Here is a 17640-nt window from a genome sequence, read left to right on the forward strand (position 1 = left end):
GGTCGGAAGGGTGCTACAGCACGGGATTAGAGCCTCTGCCCATGTGGGACCTGAATCACACCTATGCTACGGAGGAAATGTCATTGGGTGAAGACCAATAATTAGCAAGCCATCTGCGTACCTTGCTCTGTGTGAGAGTTTGGACAGCATCTCTCAATTGTGTGCGTGCCCCAAGAGGAGAACTGGAGGCCATCTGGGTTGACCTTAGCACCCTGCCTTGTTTGCCCAGGTCTGTTCAGGAGGCCATTCCTGTCCCCGTCTAGACTGCAGCACGGTCACCTGCCCAAGCGGGAAGCCACGTTCTTAGTGAGCAAGGAGTTATGCAGGGAGAAGCTGGCTTGTACCACAGCATTCTGCTTTCATGGTGAAATCAATGGAAGTCATTCTACAGCCCTTAATTAACTGTTCACATGATAATGAGAGCTTTTTTCTTAAAGGTTCCTATTTAAAAGTATCAGTGAAGTCACCAGGAAATTACAATCAATATTTAACAACTTCCCATTTGTTTCCATTGTGCATCTTATTAATGCTTACCACCACCAACAGCCCCAAGAAGATTAAAATTGTTGAAGAACGCAGCGAAAGAGATCATCGGATTCATTCCTGGGTGGCTCCACTCTGCCCCACCAGGGTAGAATGCAGGGTCTTCCAGAGCTTACAGTCAGGCTCCATCCAGCGCAGACCCGCCCTTGGCCAGACCTGGAGAGGGCCAGGCCTGAGCACCCACACGCAGGGCTTGAGCTTGCACTTGAATCCCAGTCATCTGCTTAGATTCCATACTGATTCCTGGCTCTGGGGGCGCTTGGCCCTCGTCTCAGCAGGCTAGTGAGCCAAAGGTCAGGCACCTACTGAGGGTGTCCTATGCAGGGAGAACTGCAACCCTGACCACACTGAAGAATGCAGATACTATACCACCTTGAGCCCAATGCATAAGTCAGAGGCCTGCGACTGGAGCGGTGCAGCCCCCAAGCAGCAGAGCTGGGCTCCATCAGGGCTTCCCACCTCCCACACCAAGTTCCAGCTGCTGTCACTGTATAAGACATCTGGTTGGTCCTCTCATGCCCTGACCTGGATCTGTCCTCATTCCTGACTTCCCTCCAGTCTGCTGGGCTCATGGAATGCAGAGCACCAGGCCAGGGTTGGGTGCAAATGAGGTGGGAAAGCTAGGAAGGGGGAGCCTGGAGCTCCAGAGCCAGGTTCTGCAGCTTTGCTGCCGGCAGCAGAGATGTGACAGCCACATCTGGGACCTCACTTACCCTCTCCTGGTCCCAACTTTGCTATTTAGAGGGCCCCCCTGGACCCCACTTCACCTTACTGACAGTGAACCATGAGTCCTTCAGGAGGCTTTGGGGGATCCCCAAAAGCCAGTGTGAAACTAGGGAAGCAGGAAGAACCAGGGACAAAGGGCTGAGGGGTTAGGAAAAGAGAGCCAGAGCCCTGATGGCCCAGGGAGAGAGGACTCCAGTGTTGTGATGGTGTGGGAGGAGTTTCAGGAGGGGCCTTGGCCTTTGAGATGAGCCCTGAGGGTCAGGCAGGGTTTCACCAGGAGAGCCAGCATGAGAAATGCAGAAGTGGGAAGAGCCAGATTGTTAGGGGTCCCGAGAGCAAGCCAGCAGGCAGGAAATGGGGCAAAGCACCGCAAGAAGAATCTGAAGATAGAGGCTGGCGTCCAGCACCTAGGCAGGAGCTTGGTTGTCAGGCCGAGGAGCTGAAACTCAGTGCCCTCAGCAGGGTACTAAGGAGCCACAGAAGAACTGGGAGCAACGGATGATGATGGATGGGTCAGCGAGACGTGTTTCCTTCTTCTGGGACAGCCTGCTGTGTCCCCCCACAGAATTCCAGAGACCGCCTGGGTAAGGCCCCAGAGTTTGACCTGTGAGCTTGGGAAAACTTGGCATAAGTTCACAGGTTTCTGGCTAGGAAAGCTAAGCTGCTGTCAAATCTGTGGAGCTCCACATTTACATCAGACCAAAGACAGGGCGGACATGTGCCTTGGTGGGGTGCTCCTGGGCTGCGCAACCCTAGCCTCAACCCACCCGAGGGCAGCCACTGGGAAGCAAAGCGAGGAGAATCCCCAGGGAAACTGCAGCTCTGGGAGACCCATACTGCAGCTATTTCCTTGCCAGGATCTGCAGAGCCGGGCTGTCCACCCTGGGCAGGTGGCCACATAGCGAGTGGACGTGACCCAAGCTGAGGGGGCCAGTTGCTTCTTGTTCTGACACTTGAGAGCCTATCTGAGCCCCTCCCCATTTCTTGACCTAGAACAGCACAAGAATACTTCTCACACCTCTCTGGGTGCAGGACTCCTGTAGAGAAAACACAGAGGGGCTCTGGAGAAACACAGGGGCATGCCTTGCTAGCTCAAGACCCAGTCCCGCACTTTGGGGGGGAAAAGGGCCCCAGCCGGCTGTCTCAGTCTCCTCAGTGAGGAGACGGCTACAGCCAGCCTCCATCCTGGCCACCTCTCCCACTTCTCCATCAGCCATGGGTGCCTTCAGTGACAACCACAGAAACTCTCTGTGCCTCCGTGGCTGCCTGCCCTGGGAGACTGCTGCCAACACATCTCGGCCACAGTGCCCTTTGGTGGCATGACCCCAGCCCAGCCCAGAGCTTTTTGCCTGCTCCCCAGCCCTCTTAAACTTTGTTCAGGGCACAGGCCATCTTCAAATGTGATGCCAGTTACGTGTCCATTTGGCAGTGGGTGTGCACAACCTTGAGGCTGCTGGAGTTTTCTAGAAAGCTTCAGAAAACCCCAATGGACCCATGTGGAGCAAGGGAGCAGACACGTCACGCCTAGCATGGTTTGGAGCCGGGTGAGGGGGTGGACAAAGCTGGGGACCGGAGGCTGCCCTTCTGGGATGTAGCCTGGAGTGGAGGCCAGCTGCTGGGGAGGGCTGGAGAGAAAAGAAAGCAGGGAAGGGGAGAGGAGGTGCCAGAGATGGGCGTTGGGCACTGGAACATTAACAGCGTGATCAGGCAGGCAGCATTTGTGCCAAGATTAAAGGAAATGAGGGGGCCTGCCGTGGATATCTGGGGGCAGTGAATTCTAGCCCTGGAGAACAGCTCCAGCAGTGCAAAGGGCTTAAGGTGGAGCGGTACCAAGAGTGTTGGGAAGAGGCCCTGTGGCTGGAGAGGCAGAGGGAGGAGGATGTCATCCACCTGTAGATGGCGCAGGCTCCTGCAATAGAACCCAGTGAACAGAGAAGGGGGTGGCACAGAGGGACAAACAGGTCCACCTGCTCAGTGGCTACTGGCTACTGCAGTGATCTGGCAGCGGCGATGCCAGGGGCTGGGAGCAGCAGGGTAGCCCTGGAGGGAGGAGCAGAGAAGGCTGCCATTGCAGATGTGTTTGAAAGACAGGACAGTAGAATTGTCTTCTGGACCGGAAGTGGGGTGGGCAAGAGAAGAGAGGAGGAGGCTGAGTCCAGGGTGGGCCTGGTAGCTTGAAGGAGGCACTGCCATGAGCTGAGATGGAGGCCGCTGGGAGACGGCTTGCGGGCAGGCGAGGCCAGGGTCAGTGGGGTCCTGCGGCTCCGAGTGGCTGGCTGGGTGACATGCAGGTGGGGTAGGCAATCAGCCCTCTGACATCACTGTCACAGGCTTCCAGGACATAGAGGGGGGGGGTTCCCAGGGGCACCGGTGGGGCTTGAGTGGAGGACTGGGAGTAGGGCCCCAGCCTCGCCTTGCCTCCCTGGCCAGTGCACACTGAGGGACAGGAGGGAATTCTAATGGCCTCCCGCCAGTGTCCCCTGACAGTCCTCAGTCATTTCAGCCTCAGCTTTCTGGATCAGATTCCCTTCAAGAGACTCCGAGCAGCTCTCTCAGCTGGAGGGGCCACCTGGAGCCTGGGGGACCCCTCCTCCTCCCAAGGGGGGCCTTGAAGGTATGGACTGCCATGCCCAGAGAGCAATATCCTCTACTGCCCACCTGTCCCCTGAAGCAGAAGGGCGGGCCCAGCCCAGGTGAACCAGTCCTTTTTACCCAACTGCAGTGTGGTCAGGGCAGGACAGAGCTCTTCCTGGGTGCGCAGGCAGACAGCTGAACATTGTCTAACACCGGGGGCCAGCTCGGAGCCCCACCTAGGGATTTCTCTGGATTCAGGAGGGGGCCCAGTGCTTTCCGAAGGCCTGGGGTGTGGGTGTGCATGAATAAGGGCCTCCGTGAGCCCCTGTCCCACCTCTTTATTCCTGGATTCCATCATTCCTTTATTCAGCCAACGTTGGGTTCCTGCTCTAGAGTTGGGACAGGAGCGGCACGTGGCTGCTGTGCATAGAAGCAGGAGCAGACATGGAGCTCTGGGGCTGCTGAACTCAGCGCTCTATAGCTGCCACTGCTGCCTGCCCAAGTCCAGATTAGTACCCATACCTGGAGTTGGCTGAGCTTGGAGCCAGGGTGCAGCCCAGCTTGCTTCGCACTCCGCACCTGGAGAGGGGGAAAGAGAAGAGGGAGGAGAGGAGGGCAGCAAGGAGAAGGGAAGGGAGCCACTCGTCTCCCCTCTAGTGCCTGCTGGCCGCCTGGGCGCTTTGCAAAGAACCCAGGCTCCTGCAGAAGCTATCTGCCTGGACAGCCCCTCTTAGAGGGCCAGCTCAGTACCTGCCTGGGCAAGGGCTCCCTGCCTTCCAGGTGAGTTCATTGGTGAGCAATATCCACAGCATCGCACCAAAAGCAAGAGGGAGCCCAGAGGGGCCCTGCACAGGGAGAGGGCGTGTGCAGGTCAGTAGCTGGCACTCCAGAGCCCCTGTCCCCAAGGTGGCCTGCAGTGGGTTCTTTGGTCCTCTAGGAGAGCTGGTGGGCGGAGAGGGGGAGGAGACTGGGCTCCCCACCCAGCAGCTGCCCACAACAGGTGAGCGCCACTCCCCCCACAAGCCAGGAGGTGCCTTGGCTGTCCAGTCAGGCTCTGCTGGGAATGGGAAAGGGTCCGCTAGGTGGCTTTGTGATGAGACTCTCCTGCCTGTCAGTCTGCCTGTCTGGGTGCTTCTCCATCTCTCTCCATCCCAGCGTCTCTCTGCCTGTCTTCCTGTGCCTCCTTTCGGGGCTGTGGCTCTCTGTGTGCCCAGTCTTTGTCTCTTGGTCACTATCCCAGTTGGTCTGGTCCCCGCTGAAGGCTGGCCCCCTGCCAGGCTCTCCCGGTTTCTCCCGTCGGGCTGGGCACACCCGACTCTCCAGCTAGCTCTCCGGGAAGTGGACCTGCTGCGGCCTGCGGGTCTCCCGGTGAGCGCGCCCGGCCCTCTGCCAGGCCAGGTCCGCTGGCGCCTGACGCCTAGCGCCCCTCTGTCTGTGGCCTCTGCACCTGCGCAGCGGCCGGGCCCGGCGAGCCACCTGCCAACAAGGGCGCACCGCGCGGCGGTGCGCGGACCCACGGAGGTGAGTGCGCTCTCCGGAGCCGGGCCGAGCTGGCCTCCTCTCTGCTTCCCCTAACTGCTGGTTTGGGTTGACTAGAGCAAACCCTGGCTGCCCGCCCACTGCGAAGCCAGCCTGCGGTTGCTCGGCCCTCCGGAAAGTCTCAGAGGACCCTGGGGCCCTCGGGCGGCTGCGGCTCTTTAGCTGCCCTAGGCCTGATCCCGGCCCCGAAGCCCTGTGCGCGAAGGCTGGGGACCGGGCCGGGCCAGCGGGTCGCGGGCAGGGCAGGACAGGGCAGCTCAGGGCAGCTTCTCCTTTAAGGCCAGAGCCGCTCGCCGCCGCGAGTGTGAGGGTGTGTGAGTGTGCGGCGTGCGTGTCTCCTCCTCCCCGAGTGACACGGCAGTGAGAAATGCCTATCAGTAACTTAAACCCCGAAACTCCACCTTCCGGGCGCGCGGCGCGGCGCGGCACGGCTCGGCTCGGCTTGGAGCCCGGCGGTGGGAATGGAGCGAGCAGATTGAGGCCGCCGCTGCAGCGCCACCAGCCAGCATGAACTTGGCCGCGAGCTGAAGCCCCAGCCGGAGCTCAAGCCCAAGCCCGAGCCCGAACCCGAGCCCGAGCCCGAGCCCGAGACCGACCCCAGACCCAGCCCCAGCCCCTGCCCCAGCCTCAGTCCCAGCCCCAGTCCCAGCCCAAGCCCCAGCCCAAGCCCTAGCCCCAGCCCAAGGGGACGACGGCGGGCGCGGGGGCGCGGGGCAGCGGCCTCGAGCCAGGGGCATCTGCAACCGGGCTCGGCCATTCAGCAGGCGCCGGAGGCCAAGCTGCCTGCCTGTCAGTCGCCAGCCCCTCGGGCACTGCCCGGGTCACACCGGAGCTCCACAGCACGGTAAGGGTGAGGGCGGGCGGGGGAGGTCCCACCGCTCCCGAGGGAGGCTGCAGGGTGCATTCGTGGCCCGGCTTGCAGGCCCCATACCTGAGGATTCTGGGCTTGGGTGTCAAGAGCCCAGATTCCCCAAAGTTTGCTCGGAGCACAGGGTCCGCCTGGGCCGGGAGCTGGCTGGCCATGCCCCTCTCTGACCAGCCCAGCCAGGCGGAGCACAGCTCGTCTGCCCCGGGGCCGTGGTTTCTGCCTGCTGCTCCTTGCCCGCCGCCCGCCGCCCGCCGCCCGCCGCCCGCGGCGCGTCTGAAATCGGGCGAGGCAGCTGCACCCAGAGGCAAGGGAGAGGGGCGCGAGCTGTGCGGCTTCCTGGCTCCCCTGGGCTGCTAGGAGGCTTCTGTGCCATCCCATCAGCCCTGGGCCGCTCACAGCCCAGGTGTCAGCGGCAACGCTGCATTGGCTGCTTTGGGTGCCATGGGCAGCCGGCGCCAGGGAAAGAATTGTCCAGCCCTGACCAGGTGGCCGCCAAGGAGCAGGAGGGAAGGCTGTGCGCACGGGGACCTCTTCCCTGCACTCCCAGCCCTGCCAACTTCTCCTGGGAGAGCGGCCCTGAGCTGAACAGAGCGGAGCTGGAGGCTCCACGCAGCCCCTGCTGCTGTCCCACCAAGCGCTCAGAGCTCCTGGGCATCCGTGGCGGCGGCAGAGCGCGGAGCCAGGCGCCGGCAAGGGCGGGCGGGAAGCCCCCCGGAGCGCCGCCAAATACTTTTCTGGGCCAGTTGCCTTGGCCAGGCTTCCTCCTGATGCAGTGTGACCCAAGCCTCCTGGAAAGCTAGCGGACTGGGGTTCGTGATTAATTTCGGACACTGATAGGATTCGCCTGCTGAAAAGCCCGGCCCTGCAGCCGTCGGAACTGGGGCTCTCCTATGCGCCTTGTGCTGGGGCATTGGAGCCCTCCGCGTCCTGCAGCTGGGTGCGGCCGAGCAGGGCACCCCAGGGTGGGTGTGTGCAGGCGGGCGGGCATGCAGGAGCACAAACTGGCCAGGGGACGTGGGACACCCCTTGCTAGGTGGCTTGTCCTTGTTGTTTGGCAGCGGGCGGAACCCCAGGGACCGTCCCAAGGCAAGTGCCTGGCTTGCCTTTCGCTGGACTAGACCGAGGCCAACTCGGACTCCGGACATTGTCTGTGAGGGCCAGTGCGCCGCGCTTAGGACCGGCCAGCAGCGGTAACAAAGACGCAAAGTCTCCTCAAGCCCAGGCGATTCTGAAAGAGTTGTCTAGGGAGAGGGTCTGGGTCCCCTGGAGAGACCCGCACGGGCACCGCACCGCCTCATGGCCCGGCCGGTGCTGGTGACCGGGAAGTCACATCGCGTCCAGACTGCGGAGAGAACAGCAGCTGCATCGCAGGGCCAGCTCCATGCTTGGCAGGGTGGCGCGGGCTCCGCCGGTGCCCACAGCCGGCGGTCGGGCAGGGTCCCCGTGCACCAGCCCGAGCTTCCCAGCCGCCACGCAGCTCGGCCCCCGGGGCCACGCAGCTTCTTTCCTCCCCTCCCAGCTCCTCTTGTCTTTATAGATTCCCTCCCACCTCCCTCCCTCCCCCTTCCCCGCCGCCGCCGCCGCCGCCAACAATCCGCTTTATAAAAAGCCCCTTTGTTTCCCAGGAGGCTGGAGCCAGGGAAGGGGAAAGGGACGCAGAGGCAGGGGTTGGGGGCGGCCGCCTCCAAGTGGCTCCGAGCCGCTGCTGCCCGCAGGGGACTAGACTGGGACTCAGACTGGGGCGCGGGACGCGAGGGCACTTGTAGGCGGCTGGGGAGGGAGGGAGTTGGGTGCCGAGCCCCGCTGCGGGGGGCGCCGGCCAGGCGGGGAGCACCAGCCCGAGACGCCTGCTGTGCGCTCGGCCCGCTGGCCCTGGGCGTCCTAGGTCCCCGCGGCTCTGCGAGCGGGCGCGGGGGCGGGTCGGAGGCAACGGACGCTCGCTCCTCTGCAAGGTGGGCAGGAGCCATCGCCAGAGCGCTCGCGGGCCCGGCTCAGGCCCAGGGGGCGCCCGTCCCTCGGTTGCGCTTTCCGGCGAGCAGCCGGACGGGCGGGCGCGCGCGCGCGCCCCTCTGTCCCAGCCCAGGGCTGCCCCGCCGCGGCGCCCGCGGGAGGCCGAGGCGCAGGCCCCGAAGGCTTTCGCTAGTCCGCTAGGTCTCGCTAGGCGCGCTCCTGCCTGCTCCCTCTGGCCGCTTAAACTCTCGCGGGTGCCCTTTGTCTGGAGGGGCGGAGGGGGTGGTTACCAGGAGTCTGGGCTCCCAGAGGGGACAGCGCTCGGGCTCCGGCTCCTGAGCCCACTGAGCGGCTGGCACGGGGGGGGGGGGCTCCCGGAGCGCGCAGGCTGCAGGCTTTCGTCGTTCTGATGACTTAGCGGGCCCCGTCAATTACACCTACACCTCCCCCCCCAAAAAAAAAGGAAAGGAAAGAAAACTGGGGGCGCCGGGGTGCACTAGAAGACCTTAAACATTCTGGAGGGGACCTCTGGCCATCCTGCCAGCCTGCTCCTCCCGTCCCCAGAGAGGCGCACCTCTCTCCTCCGGAAGTTTGTTCCCAAGGAACATGGATAATGAAAGTGACAACTGCGGGGAAGGGGGCGGAGCCCGCTGAGGCGGGTCAGGCTCCAAGCAGAGGCAGATTCCTCCTGCGCTCTGCCCGCCCGGCCCCTTCCCATTGAATGTCATACACAGTACTGCTGCCTTTTCCCGTCTCGCCCCGCGCCTCTCAGTGCCCGTCCCCGGAGGTTATTAGTAAGTGTTGGTCTGGCACTTGTTCCCTGGTCTTTGAGGTAGAAGGCAAAGCCTTAGCCTCCCACTATGCGCACGCGCACACGCACGCACTCGCACCCCAGCTGCATCTAAAACCAAGAAAGTAAGCACAGGGTGAGCTAGCGGTTCTGGTTTTCTTCTCCCCACCCCCTCTGTGCTCCTCTTCCGGAGCAAGATCCTTGGAAAATAAAGCTGCTGATGTGCGAGATGGAGCATATGGTGCCTCCATAAGAGAGAAGCTGAAATGGCCTTGAACCTGGGACAGACCAGCTGTTTGCTGCCAGGCAGAGCAGCTAATGGGCGGCTTCCCTTAAAGTAACAGCCTCCTTCCTCTGGAACAGTCCGCACAGGGGCTGGGACACTCCAGAGGGCACAATGGTGGGCTCCTACACTGCTTGGTGGCCTGGTGGTGCCCTGCACCTGATCCTGGCTCCTCCGGGGCTGCCTCACCCTCTGCAGGCGCCTGCTTCCTCTGGAGTCTGCATGGGGCCATGCCTGCCACAGGGTGCTGCCTTGAGAAGGGGGCTGCACGGGACCTTGCGAAGGGGGAGGCAAGAAAGGGGCAAGAGGGAGAAGGGGCTCTCTGTCCTGTGCCTGGGATGGGAGCAGTCCGCCCTCTTCCCCCTGGAAAAGTTGCAGGAGCTGAACCTGCTCCTTACAAACTCCCTCTCTAAGCATCCACTTCCTGCCCTGACCCTCTTCACTCTCCCGCGTCCCTGCAAAGTGTTGGGAGGGGGCAGCTTGGAAGAAGAAAAGCAGTGGCAGATAGGAGGAAATTCCATGTTAGGGAATCATCCGCAGAGGGTGACTTCGTCTGCTTTCCTGCCACTGACGCTGACAGTGACACAGATGTGTGGGCTGAAACAGGAACGTCACTGGATGCTTAAGCTCAGCCAGGAAATCGCCTGTTGCAGGGTGGGGACAGAGGGGCCACCTGTGGACTGCATCTTCAGGTAGGAGACTCACTGGCTAGGTCCTTTTCAGCAAGGCAGAGGGAGGGCAAGCTTGGCCAGGGCAGGTCATGCCCGTCCTGTCCCGTCTAAGTGTGATGCTGTCAGGCTTCAAAGGCACCTGTTAATGGGGCAGCTCCGGGAAACACAGTTCCTGTAGTGGGACAAAAGGGACACCAGGGGATCTTAAATAAGTGCCTTTTCTGACTGTGTGTGCACTGCTGTCCTCAAAGGGGCTTTGCATAGGTGGTAAGTGGTTTTCTTTGCTTCTGGTTTTCCTTTCCCTGCCACGAGGCATCATCGCGGGGATCCTTAGACTCGGGCTCAGAAACCCGCGCTCCTCAAAGCCTGGAGCAGTGCTCCTGCGGGACTGCCCTTCCTCCTGGCCCTCCGTTCAGCACCTCTGAGTCAGGTTCCCCTCCAGGTCTGAGCGCTCATTTCTCAACAAAATCGTCCTTCGGGGGAAAGTAAAGGCACGGGTGTAGCTGCCTAGAGAAAGAAATGGGGCAGAGTTCCCAGGGACAGGGGAGAAGGTGGAGGCAGACAGTGGCAGAAGGCCAGGCCGAAGCCTGTGAAAGCACAAGCTCTCCCTTTCTAGCTTCTAACCAGCAGCACAGACAGGGCCCAAGCAGGCCCCAGAGCCTCTTGTTCAGTACCCCTGATCCAGCCTCCCCGAGGAGGCCACCAGGGGCAGGCCTCCTGGTCACCGGGTCGGGCTGCAGACAAGGGGTCTAAACGGTTTGAAACTGCACTGGCTGCCTTCCAGAGCACTCATCACACGCGGGGCGCAGTGGCTGTCTCGCAGTTGTGGGGCCAAGGCTGCCAGGCCTCCCCTGCATACACCTGTGCCTCACTCAGGTGTGGTTGGGACTCACTGTCTGGAACCCTTGCTTGCCCTTGAGGCCAAGTGAGTGTTTTCTGAAAATCGTGTTTCCAACTTGGAGGAGGCAACAGGGAGAGTCTCCCACTGTCCTGCTCAATGTTAATGTTGATTTTCTGTTAAAGGGGTGGGGGCGGTCCTTATGAAGAAGGACCTTTTATCCTCTGAGCTCTTTGGCAATTATCTTGCTGCCATAAAGGTTGATACCATAGAATGGATGTAACTAAAAAATCTCCTGATCCAAGCAGAAAAGGCTGAGTGTTTGCTGGAGCAGATAGAATGCTGAGAGTGTGAATAGCCCAGCCCAGATGTCGCTGGGGAGGGAGATAAATGGTGGTGGAAGAGGAGCCGGTTACTGTGGACCAGCACAATAACTCCCCTCACGCACCTCTCAGGGCTCCACCACCACTGGCCACCGAGGAGTAACCTAGGCAGCACCAGTCAGCTGTGCGGCCCAGAGAAGCGTCCCAAAGCTCCTTGCAAGTGTCTGATTTTTCAGACACTAAGGCTTCAAACATCTTTAGGCCTCTGAGAAGGAAGGAGCCCTGAGGACAGAATTGGGCTGCATGTCCTTACGGCCTACTTGTGTGGTGCCCTTGATGCTGAGTCTGTAAACCTAGCACAAGAAGGAGAAAAGGCCTTCTGGAGCTGAGCGCCCGTTCGTGCCTGGCGCTGGTGAGAAGGAGTGTTTGCCACAAAGACTGGGATGCTGCGCAGTCCAGGGTCCTGCTCCCAAAGGACCAGGTGGGGAGGATCTCTGCCAGGGCAGGAGATGGGCTCCTGCTTCCGTCTTCTGGGCCCACTCCAGTTGCCCACGCCCCTGATTCAGAGCCTCCAGGAAACCTCAGAGCCTCCTTGAAGCCTTGGTTTCCTCCCAAAATGTGGCATCTTCATAAGGTCCCAGACAGCTGGATGTGAGATGGCCCAAACCAATCCCCCTGGGGGAGGCGGCAACAGGAAGCGGCCTGAGGGTTGTAGGCACGGACTCCCCAGAGTAAAGGCTTCCAGGACCGGACCTCAGGAGGCTTTGGGCAAAAGGAGGACGAGCTCTCTGCAAAGTCTTGAGTGTGTCTGTATCCAGAGAGCCCTGGAACCCCAGCTTCGGACTCCTCCTTTCCTTCCCCGTCCTGTCCTGCAAGTGGTAGGGCTCTGCCTGCTCCTGCAGGAAGGTCCACTCACAGCCACCCAGGCCTGCGATGACCCCAAGACAGCCAGTGGTCCTTTCCATCTGCCTAGTTCCCGGGCGGGGGGGGGGGGCATCCACCTTGCTTGTCCTCTGCACCCTCTCTGCTGTTTGCTTCGCCCAGTAAATAACCACTAGTGTCAGTTGCCGTGCTGGTTCCTTAAGGCTGAGGAAGGTGGCCTGGAGCCCAGAGAAGCAAGGCTGGGGCAGGCCGAGGGACTCATCCTCTTGTTGGAAGGGGTTGGGGATCCAGGCAGCCCTCGAGTTTCCCCTGTCTTCCATCTGCAGGAGTACCTGCATGCTAGGCCCCACGGCACATTTCTGCAGATTCTAGGAAATCTCTCCGGAGGCTGCAGGGTCTGAGCTAGCAAATGGCATTGAGATCAGTAGGGTCCGATGGCCCTGGTCAGTGTGTTCCACTTTGGAGAGAAGTGTGGGCCATTAGGGATTAAAGACAGAATAACAACAGAGTTGAGTGCTCTCAAATGTGTTGGGGAGTCCCAAATGCTCTGTCCAGTTCTGCCAAGTCCCGCCCCTACACCATGAGTCATGCAGTTATAGTTTGTCCAGAATATGAAAGCCTTCTGCATGCAGAACCTTCAGAGGCACACTGGTGCAGTAGTGGCGGGAAGGACAGGACCCAGCCCTGCCTTTTCTTGCGGGACCTCAGCCTGATGCTGAAAGACGGAGAGTTTTCGAGCTGGAAGAACAGAGGCTAATGAGCACAGAGAAGAGGAAACTGAGGCCCAGGGAAGTGGCTGACCTTCCCTAAGGGATGTGGTGAAGGGAGCTCAGAACAGACAGGAGACCGGTCTCCACTGCTGGGTTGAGTCCAGAACACCCGTTCTGTAAGCATGTGTGGGCGGATAGGCACCTCTTGGAGGCAGAGCAGCTGTGGTGAGGGAAATGTGCTGTACGGAGGAGGGACGTCTTTAACTGTGGTGTAATGTAACCTGCCGTGTTCCGATGTGACGTGCGCTGCACTCAGCATTGTCAGGACAGTAGAAGGGCATTTGGATTCAGCACTCCAAGACTGGAAGGTGCTGGAGAATGGGGGCTGGACGTTAAGGATCAGTCTGGGGCCAGGGTACTAGTGCCTCTGCAGGGGTTGTATCTGGTCCCCTTTTGTTTTGCGTTGCTACCCCAAACTTGGGCAGCCAGGCCCTTGGAGGGCATGGTGGGTGGGCTCTATTGGCACTTACGGGAGACTGTTTGTGTTTCATTCTTAATGAGATCTCAGTGTTAATATCTGCCCCTGGAAGTTCCAGGGCCGACCACGGAATTTTAAGTGGGACAGTAGTTTCGGTGCAGTTGCCAATGTCACATGCTTTGCGTGTCTAATTCTGAAAGACTGGCATGCATTATGCTAGATCTGGGGAGGAGGGCACTGCATTTCTAAGCCGCTTGTCTGTCAAGGATTAATTTAACCTCTAATTACTACATTTTCTTCGCTGTTTGTTGCACGAACATGTTGTAACAAAGCACAAAGAAGAATGCCATTTTATTTTGCTGCCGCTTCAAAATTAATTTCGGAGACATGGAGTCAAATCTGACACACTTGGTGTTAAAATAACTGTGCTGACATTCAAACTAAAGTGAACAGTCTGCTTGCTTCTAGTGATCCCCGGGATGGGCTAAAGAACATGATCGTGTTCCTTTGCAGCAACTGTCTTCAAAATGAGCTTGAAAATTACCAATCACTGCACTGACCCTACTGGGGGAGTGGAGCCTCAGAAACTGCCTAATACATGCCCAGGTGTCGGTAGGGAGTGTGCCGGTGCCCTGAGCAGTGGGGCAGCTGGGAGCCACTCCCTGCCCTCTAAGGAGACTGCTGGTGATGAGGCCTTTGTCAAATCAGAGCCTCTCAAGAGCTGCCCTGGAGCCTGACCTATCCCATGAAATCGTAAGATTAAGCTGACGGCAAGTCTCCACATTTAGGCATCTCTTCCTCCTCCTCCTCCTCCTGGTCACCCCAGGTGTCCCCTACCCATTCATTCTTGCATTAAACTAGATACATTTGCCAAAGTTGGATAAGGGGTGATGGTGTTGAAAATGAATGTTTGGTACAGGGCCCTGATGCAGAGCAACTCTGATGCCTTCCCTTAGCCTGGGTGTCCTGGCTTTAATTTCATTAGGAATCTGAAAGGGAGGAATCCTAGAAGTCACATGAGAGCAGATGCTGCCCATAACATAATCAAACAAAACAATAGTGGCTTGCGAATCGGAAAGTCTGACAGTTTGATGATTGCCCTTTGGAAGATGCGCTATTGGGAACCACCTTTCTGGGCCTGGGAGAAAAGCATCTGCCTATACTCTGTTTGCTTTAGCAGCAACTAGCTACTGCACTTTGAGCAAGTCTCTAACCATCTCTGAGCCTCAGTTTCCCCATCTGAACATTTAAGGAATGAACTAAGAGAATCCAAATGTCTCCTCCGCCCCCAACATCTCATGATTCCCTGAGGAGCAAGTTACCCAAAATATTTGAAAAGGACACATAATAATTTATGTTTCTTGAAGTTACTGGAGACTTGAAAACACAGGGGTTTTAGTTTTATTTGTGGAGTCTGAGAGACTGTTACATGAATAATAACTAAGCTGTAGGAATTTTGGCTAAAGACAGAGTTGATACGTATTTATGTAGCACCAAAGAATAAGAACTTTGGAAATTCCCTCAGTGACCCCATTTTACACACGAGAGCACCCTCAGGGGGCTGCAGAAGAGCCCCACGCCAAGGTGGTCCAGCTGGTTGGCCAGGTTGCACAGGACCAGGCCTTGGGGCTCCCATCTTGCACCCCATCCTGCGGTTCCCAGGCCCTAGCAGAAGAGACTTCCACATCCTGGCTTCATGGGAGCCTGAAGTCAGCAGGACACAGGCCCAGAGATTGTGATTTCCAGCCATCAAGCACTAGCTTATCAGAAGGAAGATTTGTCCCCCCGCCCTTGCTCTAACACTTACCAGCTATTCTCAGCTAAAGGTAAATATGTATTTTTGGTCTTGTACTAATGCCCAGTTGAAAATGAAACAGAGGTTTTGAATAATGGGGAGGGTGGTCCCCAGGGGCTTCTTATTTGCAATTATTCTATTTTTCACAGATATGTTGTCTTAAGTTTGACTTTATATTTGGTAATTTTCATTACAGAAAGAGAAAACACACTTGAGTCACCGCACCCTTATTTTTGCAATGAGTAACAGTTTGTCTTGTCCAAAAGAAGCTTCTGGTTTCTCCACTGTTTGCAGCCAGCGTGCTCAGCTTTAGCGTGTTTGCTTTCTTAATCGCTTGCATGTGTTGGCTACTGATAGCTCGTGAGGTGATCCGGAAAGCACCCAGCTCACCCCCACACCGCCAGCAGCTCCGGAATTATTTCTGTCTGTTCCAGCCCAGCTACATCTTACCTTGCGCACAGCACCCCCTCTTCTGGCCCGGAACTGGAACGGATGGGGGGTGCCCAGTCAGCGAGCTTCTGATCTGCCAGGGAGGTGGCCTGAGTGCCAGGCCTAGCTCTACTGCCTCTCTGGGTGACCTCGGACACTGTGTCCCTCCACCTCCTCGACCTCTCTGGGTCTCACAGATTGCATTCCTGCAGTGAGGGGACTGGCCTGGAGGGCTCCTGGGGTTTCCTCTTACTGTGTGGGATCATTCCATTCCATTTGGAGGAGGAGAGTTGACCAGCAGCGTGGCTTTCTAGAGGCTGCCTTCAGTGATGATTCAGAAAGAGGCGGGTAGATACATAGGCCACAGGGGCTTTTTTTTTTTTTTTGGTATCAGGAATCGAACTCTGGGCCTCATGCTTGCTAGGCAGGTGCTGTGTCTGTCGCTGAGCTACATCCCCCGCCCAGAGCTGTGCTTTTAAGTTTGAATGCCCTTTTACCCCCGTGGTTCTTGATGGCTGCCAGGTGTTCGGAAAAACATTTATTCTGCCCCTCACCATGGGTTTATTAATGACTTTGGCCTTGAAACCCAGATGAGAAGAAGGGCAGAGGAGAAGGGGTTGCCCATACGTTTCTCTCCTCTGTAGGCCCCTTGGGCAGTGGGATTGGCATCTGGCTGCCCACCTCCCCATTTGGATAACAGGGAAGGACGAGTTGGGATAAAACGAGCCTGGAGTACTCCAAGCTGGGAATTGGGTGCTGTCAGTTCAGGAGCTAGTTAAAAGTTGGAAAATCGATTGGACAGACTTCTGTGTATCTGCTGTGTATCAGCTTCTGCTGGAGGATGGTCAATGGCTGGCTGGCTGGTTAGATGAATCAGTGGACGGCTGGTTAGATGAATCAGTGGACGGAAGGACACACGAGTTGATCTGTGAGAGTTAAGAGGGAAAAGCTGCTAACTGCCCATGCCGAGGAACTGTGCAAGCTAGTGACAGCCCAGTGATGCATGTGTGAACATGAAAGTAGTCCAGTGGAGGAGACCGATGATAGACAAGATTAGCGAGGTAACTATGTACATCCTGGAGGGAGCTATATGCTACTACTTCAAGTGCCTTGAAACAAAGCGCATCAGTGATAGAAGTGATACACCCGGAGAGAGACAAGATTAATAATAAGCTGTGCCATCTGAGGCGATCAGGGCCTCGCAGCAGAATAAATCCAGGGCGGAAGTTGGAAGTGTCACGGAAGGGCAGGACGGACAGCGAGGACGGACGGTAGGACGGACAGCGAGGACCTTGCCGAGGTGAGATGTGAGCAAGACCACTCATCAACTCGGCCAGTGCTGTTCACAAAAATACAACGTGAGCTACAGATGCAAGCCACACGCGAAATTTTACATTTTCTAATAGCTACGTTAAAAAAGAAGCAGAAAGGATCAACTCAAAAAATATATTTTATTTAACTGTCTAGTTACGTTCTCGTTGCTGAGACGATATACCTGACAGCCCCAAGTTAAAGTAGGCCAGGATTTCTTGGACTCACGGTTTGCAGGGCAGAGGGGCCTGGCAGCAGTGGGAAGCAGAGCAGACCAAGGAGGCAGGAGGGAGATGGACCCTTCCAGGCCACGCCCCAGGGACCCACCCCCCTGATCCAGGCTTCACCTCCAGCATCGCGCTTACCTCATCCAGCTGCCTCCCAAAAGCCCCACCTACCAGCTCATGAGGCCCTGGGGAAGCATCTAGCTACGAACCACGACACTAGCCAATGTATTAAATGGTCATTTCGACATGTAGCCAACATAAAACTCGGTGAGAGACCGTGCACGCTTTGATCCTGTGCAGTCTTCACACCGCAGGCAGTGCGTGCGTTCCATGTAAGCACATTGGAGTTGGGACCAGCCACGTTTCACGTGCTCAGTGACGACTTGCAACTACCGGCTAGCGCATTAACCAGGCTCTTCAAGTTGCGTTCCTCATTTTAATATGTCCCAGATACACTGTGTCTTATAAGGTGCTTTCCTTGCTGAGTGGGATGAAATTACTTATTTTTGTTTGTTTCTTGTTTTTTATTTAAAGAAAAACAGCAAAACAAAAAAGGGTAGAAATAATACAGAATTTCAAAAAACATTAATGCTAAGAAATCACTAGCTGAAAAACTACATATTGTCATCTTAGAAATACTTATTTAAGACACGAAATTAAAGCATAGAAAGTGGACAATCAAACAGTGAGCGTGCAAACCGTT

At 57.5% G+C, this 17640-nt stretch overlaps 1 protein-coding gene across 3 annotated transcripts in view; it reads left to right on the top strand.

Annotated features, from left to right (window-relative positions):
- The first annotated feature begins 5172 nt into the window (after positions 1–5172).
- Mamld1 (mastermind like domain containing 1) overlaps positions 5173–17640 on the top strand; it is a 124347-nt gene continuing 111879 nt past the window's right edge. The window contains exon 1 of one of the 3 annotated variants that reach the window (XM_063246517.1): positions 5173–5364. The gene's annotated coding sequence lies outside the window, so the exon portion shown is untranslated. Of the gene's footprint in view, positions 5365–5765; positions 6227–17640 lie in introns of those variants that run through there. The other 2 variants (XM_063246515.1, XM_063246514.1) reach the window with 2 other exon arrangements.

Source organism: Cavia porcellus, unplaced genomic scaffold (assembly GCF_034190915.1).
Source record: "Cavia porcellus strain 051 isolate PalLab524CR breed Dunkin Hartley unplaced genomic scaffold, mCavPor4.1 scaffold_3, whole genome shotgun sequence".
Classification (NCBI taxonomy): Eukaryota; Metazoa; Chordata; class Mammalia; order Rodentia; family Caviidae; genus Cavia; species Cavia porcellus.